Below are 11,136 nucleotides of genomic sequence, written 5' to 3'. Positions count from 1 at the left end.
GGTCTGCAGGAAAGCTGATTATGATCGACATGTTCCTATTGGTAGATACCTACATAAAGTTTGCTTTTGGACACAGAGTGCATAGCCTCATGATGAGTGCACAAATTAGACTTTCACTTTAGATAAGTTACATAACCTGGTATGGTGTCAGAAATCCATCCCATATTAACAATGCAAATATGCTGGTGATATGCTAAAAATGCTCACTCAACCTATTTCTCAATAGACCTCTGTGTTTACTAGAAATGTTGCAGGGTCATTAAGGGATGAATGCTCAAGAAATGCAATCAGTTGCCATCATACAGTGATTCAGTAATAGCAGTTGTCTAAAGAAGTACAGCAGTGTTTCTTTCTGTAAGGAACTTACAGATTTTCTGAGGCCTAAAATTTCACTGCATTTCTCCTTGTCCCGCTATGTTGTTTTTGGCTGTAGTATATGGTTTCATGTGGTGCTATTCTTAAACTATATTTTTCTTGTGGCTGATCTTTAAATTTGGCTTCTTCCTTTCCTAGCAAATCATAATCTAAGTTGTCCAATATATTAATAACTCTCCTTTAGTTAATGTGAAAGAGGAGTAAGCTGACAGGTTTGGGATCAAAAGGTCTCATTCCTTTGCCCTTTCCCCACATCCTATTTTTAGTAGCTGTCTAGCTATGTATTTCTTCTGTGCCTATCACCTACATATTTTTAACCTGCTGAAGTATCTGGGCAAAGACTAGAGACAGTTACTCTCTAGTCAGGCACTCAGACACTATGAAGATGGGTGCAACTGAGAACCTAGTTGGAGAGAGAAAGCATAGCTGATTATTTGTCTCCTCTCCTTCCATTAGTTTGCATCTTTTTCATAGAATCATAGAATCTCAGGGTTGGAAGGGACCTCAGGAGGTCATCTAGTCCAACCCCCTGCTCAAAGCAGGACCAATCCCCAGACAGATTTTAGCTCCAGATCCCTAAATGGCCCCCTCAAGGATTGAGCTCACAACCCTGAGTTTAGCAGGCCAATGCTCAAACCACTGATTTATCCCTCCCCCCAATGCTTTAGAATGCTTTAGGGGAAGATACCTTTGGGTGAAGGAAGTTCTCTGGCCACGTTGAGGCTATTTTATTGGGAGGTTGTCTGTGCAAAGAGGTGTGCTTTGCATTGCAATGTAAGGTCTTTAGTCAGCGTGGTTCAATTTAGTAGAACTACTTGTTTCCTTAAAATTAGGCATGTGTTTAAGTACCTTGCTTAATCAAGGTCTAATGCAGCGGTTCTTAAACTGTGGGTCGGACCCCAAAGGAGGTTGTGACCCCATTATAATGGGGTCGCCAGGGCTGGCATTAGACTTATTGAGATCTGGAGCTGAAGCCAAAGCTTGAGCCCTACTACTTGGGTTTTGGTCCCCCCACCGAGGGCAGTGGGGCTTGTGCAGGCTCAGGCTTTGGTCCCCATTCCTGGGGTTGTGTAGTAATTTTTGTCAGAAGGGGATCATGGTGCAATGAAGTTTCAGAACCCCTGGTCTGACAGAATTGAGCCATCGGCTCATCCTCATTTCTGGTGGTAGGAGTGTCACAGTTCAGGACAACTGCACAGATCCCTGCCTGTACTGTGATATTCTCAGCAAGTCAGACTGCCTAAACAGGCCAGGTCTTCACTTTGCTTTCTCTTCAGAAGGCTAGAAACAATGCAATTGCCAATGTTTATGAGTTACCACACAGCTTGTTAAAAGCAAGCACATTTATTCTTAAGGTGACAGAATTACAGCAAAAACATATTGAAACGATAAAGAACCTACAACTTACCAGAGATCACAAAGGCTCTGGTGGGAATCAGTCCTTCAAACCCCATATAGGGTTTTTTTTCTGTGGTTACTCATTCATACAGTCTTAGCTCAGAATAAGCACACACATTAATAGATCAGTCTTTTCTTTATGCAGTTTGAGCCTTTGATCTTGACCTCATGTGACATGTCATCAGCAGACAAAGTCCCGCTCCTCAGAGTATAGCTTAAAAAGGTTGTTTTTTTGCATAACCTGGGGTGGAGAATTTCCATTCACCACCTCCTCGATATTTCCCAGGAAATCCACTTTATGTGTATTGTCCCAAAAGATCTTGTATACCACATTGTTCAATATAGTCCTTTGATCCACTAACACATAACCTTTGCATTTAATACAATGGACTCCAAAGATACTTAAACTTAATTCACAGGGAGTTCCACCAGAGAATTTTGCCCTGTAGCTGTAGCATCAGCTGTAGGGTTGGTGGATTTGATGATCTAATAGTTAATTTATACCTCTAACTTCCATAATATTATCAAACCTTCCTTCTTTCTGTAGGCTGTGTCAATTCCAGACAGATGAAAGCACATCCTCGCCCCAAACCTACCACATCTGCAAAAGCTCGGCAGAAACCACCTAATTATCAAGCCACATCAGTAGCTTTTGTGAAGACCACTAATGCTTGTAAGTAATAATCTGTGCGTGCATGTGTTAAGCATATTAATAGTCCATAAAGTTTTTATTAGGGTATGCAACCGGAATCATGTATACATCTTTTTGTGTAATTTTCTTTTCACATTCTCAGTGTGTTCCTATTAATCACTTGACCTTCCTTCCCATTTACCGACCTTCCCTTCTGCATTTTCCACGTGCTTCCTCTGTCCTGGGAACTAAAATTGAGTGATAATCAACAGATGCTGAACTGAGAGTTAAAAAGAAACAGTAGCTTGAAGTATCAAACTATAACAATAGTTAGAGAATTTGAAGATAATATAAATTTAGATAACAGTAGGGAAGAACAGCAAGATAAAAACAAATATTTTTTTTAAAATTAAACCCCAAATGTAATTTCTAAGACCATTACTTCCTCAGTTTTCCTTTGTCTTATGTAATATGTGTATTTCCTCAGATCAAATCTAGTGTGAGGACTGATTCTGGAAGGTACCAAACAACTTTTGAGAGGTGCTGAGAGCCCTTGATTCTCATTGTAGACCCTCTCGTGAAAATGGTAAGCTCTTTAATAACCAAAAATAGTCAGGACTGTGGGTTTGCATCTCATCTGCAAGACATCACTTCTAGCATCATAATATTTCTTTATAGTGTGTTTGGGCATTGGGACAGTCCTGATTTAGAAGGGGAATGACACCTTCTAAATTGCCAATACTACTTCCTACAATAACTTTGGCTTTCCTTGGAGGCCTCCAATAAATATTGACAGGCCTGACTGCCATCTAAGATCTAACAAAATCAATCCTAAATGAACAGAATGATTTTGGAAATTCAAGGTAGAAATCAATGTCTTGCTGCGGATAAACAGGTCACTTTCCTTTAAAAATAAGTGGTCATTCTTCAGAGACCCATTCCAAGACAGTGGCTTTAATAAACATCTTTTAAAATGTTTTTAAAAAAACACATTAGAATAAATATTAAAATGTTTTCCTCAGCCTAACAGTCTGGACCTCAATTGAAGGTCAGTGAAATGTATATAGATCAGTCAAGCGATCCATAGAACTGTACAAGAGTAGGTTACATGCAAAAATACCAGAAATATGCTGGGGATATTTCTGGTTCCACAGATTCTAATTGAAAAATTGAGAGTAAGAGAGTTTCCTGTGCTCATCCAAAGTAGCAGAGAAAATGGCATGTTTTGGTGAGTGTTCTTTCTGCTATGAGCATTATTTACCAAACAGCAATAATCAATGCAGACGATTATAAGGACTGGTTTTAGTGAAGTATTTTTGTTTGATTTTCAGCCAGTTGAGAACATCTGAATAAATCAAATCTGTTTTGTCTACTCATAATGCCCTGGGGGTAGCTCCTTCCAGTTCCTGACCAGTCCAAAGAAGAGTCTGCCCTCAGAAAATCTATTCCAGGTGTTGCATTGAGCCCAGTGAATGATGGGAGAAGAGCTTGGGAATGGATTCAGTGCCATGTGTATGCTCATTTCGTGTACAGATGATTGATAAAGCTCTGTCTTGCAACTCATTATTGCGCATCAGTGCCTTGAATTAAGGTGCTCCCTAGTAGCTAGGACACACCGCTATTTGTGCCGGTTGACGACATAGCTGCTTACATAATTTTTGTCTATAATGGAAATATAGTGGACATTAGCACTCTTAATATTCTCTTGAAATGAGTATTTGAAATTATGGTCCATCTGAATCTCTATCTGACGATATTGTCTTCCAGGTATAAAGATAATCGTGTGTCTGTTCCAGCAGTGGCATTAGAATGTCGGCTTTCAACCATTTTTCCTTTTCCAAAAGACACTGACAATGTATTTAGGATGGTGTATGACATTTCAGAGTTTAAAAGGCTTTCTGGTGCTTGGCCTTTGGACTGACAAATGTTTTTTGTTTTTTGTTTTTTTTAATGTGTAGTAAGTATAATTCAGTTGGTCTGTTAGCAGCTGTAGTGACAGAAAAAAATGAATATAATTCAATTAATAATTGCACCATTGACCAAGACAGAATACAATTTGAATGAATATTTGCCAAAAATATGTTCAATTGGTGTGTCTGATATATTAGAGATGGAAAAGACCTGTTAAAACCGTGTTAGTCTCTCCTCCTACTAATATGGGACTATTATTTTCTAGTGCTGTATTTAAGTTAGTTTTAAAGAGTAATCACCAGCATTTTCTTCCTGGCTTTTACCAGTCTCTTTTTTTTTTTCCCACCTGTAAAATTGTCAGCATAGTTATTTATACCTGCATTAACATTACTTGGATGTCTAAATATCTAATTGCTCCTGCAGGTCAGGTACTCAGACATCCATGTGACAATGATTGTGCCCAAATAATTACACACATGCATAATTATGGCACAAATTAGGTCTGCCACCCAGTGCCCCCATATTTGCCATCATAAAAAGGGAGGCCAGCTTTTGCAAATCTGGCACTATCACAAGATACTGATACCTAGAACCACCAAATACATTTTTCTACTGCTGCTTTTGTTTGTTTGCTTACATTAAAGGCAATTGGGAAGAATCGTGCCCTGACAAGAGGTAAACTAAACACCTTAACAGCTCTTTTTCATCGTTAATTTCTGTAATTCAGATTATTAATAGTTTGGCCAAATGGAAATGTTGCTTCATTTTTTCCTCATATATTGCTCTCTATTACCAAACAAACAGACTTTCATGTAGCTCTGGGTTTCCAAAATTATCTCTCTTTCACTCAGAGCTTGACTCCAACAACACCCCCTGGCAAAAGTACACTTCAAGGTTTTGAGGAAACAGTAAATTGGGTAAGTGCCTGCATCAGCTACTTAGCTGCATATTAAACATGCTGGTGTTGCAGAAATTTGAAATCTCTTTTTATACTGACCACAGATCCAGTCTTTAGAAATAAAGGATCTTGTCAGCGCAAAATATTTCCTCAAATTCATCAAAGCAATAACTGCTCTATGTGTTTATAGTAAAGTTTGTAGTACTTCAATCTGGTCATTTGAATCTCTATTTTCTAATTTGAACAAATTTGTATTGATGTATCTGCTATATGAATAGCAGAATGGTATTTTAGTAATCTATATTTTTATGAAAATTTTCTATGAAAAGAGAATTGGAGAGCTTTTATGAATTGTTTTTTTAATTAAGTTGGTAGGTAATGAAAAGGACACTATTTATTCTGCACACAAAAGAACTTATTCTTATTGGTCTTTAGATGGAGAAATTTGTAGAAGAAATGGGGAATGAAGCCCATATATGGGTATCTTGAATGTCTACTCTGGGGAAGCTTTATAAAATATAAGTAACACAGTGAAGTCTAGTACATTCCTAAGGGAAAAAATTGTTCTTTAGGAACTGTGTCATCATGAAGGCTGTGATACCAGAATGCAGTGTTGTGCAGGAGATTTGAGGGTGTATGGAGCCAAATTTCTGCCCATACGGGGCAAAGCTGTGCAAAAGTCATAGGAAAACTCAGCATATAAAATCTCGTCTCCTGTACTTTTCCAGTGTAGAGGACAATCTGGCCTTATGTCTGCAAACCATAGGAAGCACTTAAAAAACGAGAGGTAGTTGGTCACTTTCTTCATGTGTCCTCAAAGTGGCTTCAGTGCGTTCCAGGCTGTGCTTCCATCTTGAAGAGCTAAGTAGAATCAAAATATTTCAGATCTGGAATTCTTCTTCTTCTGAAAGTTGTATTGGATAAAGTGAGGCCAGCTAGTATGGGTGTGGCTAATCCTCATTCCTTCTGACCAGCAGGCTGAGTTTGTGGAGATGTGCTAATTCTGGCCAAAACAAAATTTAGCCCATAATGTACATTTGGAGAGGAGAAGGGAAAAGACTCTCTTTCCACACCCTTACTTGAAATTTGTGATGAAAGTGTAATTATGATTTCACTTGTGATGTATATTTGTAGCCCCACCTGTGTGTTTGCACCAGTTATCCCTTTTATTTTAGTACAGTAGAACCCCGTTTATCCAAGCCTCCATTATCTGGCTCTCAGTATTAACCGAACCACCAGCGCACAAACAGGAACAGTGTTTCTCATCCTTTTTGTTGTAATTGCCCAGGGCCCCACAGCTTCATGGCCCCCTGTGGTAAGTTACAAGCTGCAGTCCGAGCCCTGCTGCCTGGAAGGGGTCAGCTAGTTTTAAAGCAACTCCACAGTTTAAAATAACCTCTTTGCTCATTCTGCTGATTATCTGAATTTTTGATTATGCGATCTGGCCCCGGTCCCAATTACATCAGATAAACCAAGTTCCACTGTGTTTGCATTATTTACGGCATGCCTTGTGGAAAAACCTGACGTATTCATCATTATTCTCACCATGATCAGCACCACCAGTGGTCATCATCATGGTGTCTCCCCCACCAAGGCATGCGGGCCAGGATACAGCTTTTATAATGTGTTACACTGACACCAACTGGGGCTCATCCATATTTATGAAGTTTTAACTCCTTTTCCTTATTTGAACCTCCACACCTCACTCCTTTTTGGGTGCCCCATTTTTCATAGGCTAGCTTGTTATTTCTCTTCTACTCATTAACAATTATGTCACCTTATCACGACAGTAACAGTCTCTGACATTTCACCCCTGCAACCAATAGTCATGTTGTGGTGTCTACTGATCTCTCATGGACATTATTATCCAAACATAGCTGATATTTTCAAAACATCAGCATATCACAGACATAGACACAAGCGCAGCAAGTTTAATTATTAACTTACTTATGTTAATTTATCCTAAATGCTAGTTTGGCTAAGGTAAATATTATACAAGCCTGAGCCCTGTAGGCCCTGTGTTAAAACATTAATTCTTATATTTTACCTCTATATCCTAAATACACTTGATACCTTTTATCCTTGGGTACAACACTTAGCTTTTTGATTTTTCAGGGCACAGTTACAATAGCTGTCAAGCTTGACCCCAGAGGACAGCCAGCAAAGGACACTCTCCAGAATCCATCATCATCATTGCCCAAATGAATCAAGAACTGCAAGGGACACAGCAGGGGATGGCATGGCCCTGAAGGAAGATGCAGGATGGGCTCAGTGCCGGGACACCATGGGTGATGGCCCAGTCCTTGTAAGTAGAGGCAGGCTGGGCTAGCACGGGATGGCCTAGTCCCGAAGGAAGAGGTGGGGTGGTCAGCTATGCTGGGGCAGTAGGCGATGGCCTGGTTCTCTGCAGGAAGAGATGTGGTGGTCAGGATCAGCTTTGCCCTCACACCTCTGCACAGGGCTATCCCTGCTCCCACCCTGGCCAAGGGCCCAGGCCTGGAGCCCCTGCCTCATCCCCTAAGGATGTATGGACTCAATGAGGTGGGAAGCGCAGAGGTGAGGGAGTACAGGGCTCATATTTAGGTTGGGGAGAATGGGGTTAATGCTGAGGCAGGAAACACTGAAGCAGATTGGAACAAGGCTAGTGGTGAGGAGGAAGGGGAAGGGGCAGAGGGCCAGATTGAATCAGGAAGTTCTAAGGTGAGGGAAGGGATGGAGACCCAGGCGAGGGGCAGGAAATGCTAACACAACAGCAATGGGGGGATCCCAGGCTGAAGAGAGAAAATGCTGACATAGGAGATGAATGGGGAACCAGGAAAATTCAGAAAACACTGAAGTGGAGTGGAGGCTCAGGCTGGAAAGCATAAATATTGCTTTAGTCACTGACTTAGTTATAGATGTCAGTTAATTCAAAGTTGCCTTAATCACCTGACCTGTACTAACTTTGTATTAACAATTCAGAGAAGCTTAGTGTAGTAGTTGTCAAAGGAAGATCTGGAGATCTTATCTTTGAAGTAGTACTTTATTAGGTAATGTTTTCACCAGGGGAGGCTTCGGAGGTGGTGGAATCCCAGTGCAGAGTATGAGGGTGCCATGGAACTCTCTTGGAGCCAGATTTCCAGGTTATGTGCAGACTCAGGGAAAACAAGGCCACCTTGCTCGTTCACACTCAGGTTGTGTTGGGGACATGGAGCCTGCTGAGCCCTGTCCCAAGGTGGTCTTAACCTCTCTCTCTCTCGCTCTCTTTTCAACACCTCCAAGAAAGAGAAGAAGGAAACCTTTAAGAAGCGGCGAGAAAATAGGAGGAAAGAAAGCAAGTCACTGTAGGTGGAGAAGAAGGAAAGGGACTTCGGATAGAGTGAGCTCCCCATAGTTAAGGCTCGGGTCGTGTGGGGCTATTGAGCCTTTTAATACCTTGAGCAGTCTGACCACCCTGTAGCTAGGGTTCAGCTCTGTGCTCTCATGGCCTCTTGGAATTATGCTCCTTTAACTGGCTAGTGTGAATGATTACCCTGTAATTAGAGTGCAAGTCATGCTCCTGTCGCTTATGTGGGGAATATTGAGCTCTTTGGACCCCTGAGCAGTAATTCAGGGTAAGGTCTCTGCCCTCTTGCCCTTTTGGCATTATGCCTTGTTGGCAGTCTAGTCAGCATGACAACCCTGTAGCCAGGGTGCATTTCACAAGCCTCTTTCTCTTTTATGGGACAGATTGAGGTCTTTGGTACCTTGAGGTATGTGAACTCCCTGAAATTCAGGAGAAGGTCTGCCTTTGGTCTCTTGGCCTTAGGCCCCTGTAGCCGGCTAATCTGAACGGAGCGCCCGTAATAGAGATGCTGGTCAAATCCCTTTTGTTTATAAGGGATTAGGGATATTTTAGTGCCATTGGTAATTTTGAGCAGGGCCTGTAATTTTGAGCAGGGCCGACTCCAGCGTTTTTGCCGCCCCAAATGGCGCAAAAAAAAAAAAAAAAAAAAGCCGCGATCGGCACTTAGGCGGCAGCTCTACCGCCGCCGCTTCATTCTTCGGTGGCAATTTGGCGGCAGGTCCTTCCCTCCGAGAGGGATTGAGGGACCTGTCGCCAAAGACCTGGACGTGCCGCTCCTTCCCATTGGCCGCCCCAAGCACCTGCTTGGTGCGCTGGTGCCTGGAGCCAGCCCTGAATTTGAGTTCAGGTCTCCACCTTCTTGATCTTTTGGCATTGTGCCCCGTTGGCATTCTAGCCGGCATGACAACCCTGTAACTAGGGTGTAGGTCACATCTCCTGGTAATGAGGGCGTAGGGCCTCTTTTGTACCATGTCCTGTGTGACCACCCTGTAACCAGGGTTCAGGTCTCTCTCCTTTTGTGTCTTGGAATTATGCTCCTTTGTTCAGCTAGTCACAGTGACTACCCTGTAATTAGGGTAAGAGTTGCCATTCTCTTGATTAGGCAGGGGACATATCTTTGAGCTGTATGACCGCCCTGTAATGATGGTTCAGATCAGCACTTTTGGCCTCTTAATATTATGCACTTGTGGCTGGCTAGTGAGAGCAACCAGCATGTAATGAGGGTGCATGTTGCCTCCCCCTCACTTCTGAGGAATATTGAGCTCTTTGGTACCTTGAGCTGTTTGACTGCCCTGTAACGAGGGTTCAGATTGGCCCTTTTGGCCTCTTGATATTAAGGTCTTGTGGCTGGCTAGTGAGAGTGACTATTCTCTAAGGAGGCTGTAAATCACTTGACTGCTGCTTATGGGGGCTATCGAGCTCTTTAGAACCCTGAGCAGTGTGACCCCCTGTAATTGAGGGCAAGGTCTCTGCCCCTTCTCACTTGGCATTAGTGAACCTTTAGCTGGAAAATTTGACTGATTACCCTGTAACTCTCGGGTCTAGGTTGCCTTCCTCCTTGATGTACATGGGGGATTAGGGGCATTTTAGTAATTTGGGCAGAGTGACCTCCCTGAAATAAGACTCCAGTTCCTAGCCTTTAGTATCTTGACATTATGCTACTGTAACCCACTGGTCAAAATGAACGCCCTGTAAGTAGGGTATAACTTCAGTCACTATTTGTTGTGCCCCTGAGAAACTCTGTGCAGAGTCCCAGCCCATTGCACTCCCTTCCCAGTCGGTCTGAAATTCCGCAGCCAAACCTCATGGCTTTTCCCCACTTTGCTGCTGGAAACTAGACGTTCTGCAGCAGTTGCTGGTAAGTTCCAAACGAGAGTTTCGTTTGGAATAAAATTGATTAGAACCAGTATGGGTGTTGTGCATTCAATGATGTTGATGAATTTCATGCCCCCTCCCCATCCAAATAAACTATGTCAAGAGTCCTGGCCCTTTGCACTCTTTCCCAGCTTTCCTGGGACTGTGCAGCCAAGCTTGGTGATTTCTTCCCCACTTGGAGTTGGAGACAAAATATTTTGCAGCAGCTGCTGGTTATTTTTAAAGAGCTTCCTTTGGCAGTTTTGGTATCAATCAATCAGTGTAAGTATTCTTTTTTTGCCATTAATCTTGTAATATATGTCCGTTATTTCACAGTGTCTTTAGTGATCTTGCTATGTTTTGTATTCATAATTTTGAACTGTGCTGTGTAAGAGTTGTGATGGGGAAATTTGGACATCTTATCTTTGAGGTAGCGTTTTTTGGTAATATTGTGAGATTTGTCTTTCTTGGTAGTGTGCTAATTTAACTAGCTCATCAGAGTTATTTTCTCTAAATTATGTTATAGTCATTATTTATCATTTGCCTTTTACATCCCGGGCAAAGTCCTGGCTAAGCACTCCTTTGGTGTTGCCTGTGATTTTTATAGCTGCTATAAGTCATTGCTTTTGCCACAGTTTTACTTTTCAGAGATTGTGTCCATTTCAGATCATTTAAACCATCTTGGGTTTATTTGAATAAATGAATCTGTATACAATCCTTTTTTTTCTTTGATTTTGTAATTCA

General features: G+C 41.8%; 1 long non-coding RNA gene across 1 annotated transcript; it reads left to right on the top strand.

The window, feature by feature from the left end:
• Positions 1-2,331: 2,331 nt before the first annotated feature.
• LOC117883135 lies at positions 2,332-9,172 on the top strand. The gene is made up of 5 exons (XR_004647190.1): positions 2,332-2,446; positions 2,892-2,990; positions 5,167-5,232; positions 7,329-7,518; positions 8,475-9,172. It is a non-coding gene; the product is annotated as an uncharacterized LOC117883135 (long non-coding RNA).
• The last annotated feature ends 1,964 nt before the right edge of the window (positions 9,173-11,136 follow it).

The sequence above is a fragment of the Trachemys scripta genome, chromosome 9, assembly GCF_013100865.1.
Source record: "Trachemys scripta elegans isolate TJP31775 chromosome 9, CAS_Tse_1.0, whole genome shotgun sequence".
Lineage (NCBI taxonomy): Eukaryota > Metazoa > Chordata > Testudines > Emydidae > Trachemys > Trachemys scripta.
Note: the sequence above shows the minus strand (reverse complement) of the source record. Positions and strands in the feature narration are given on the sequence as shown.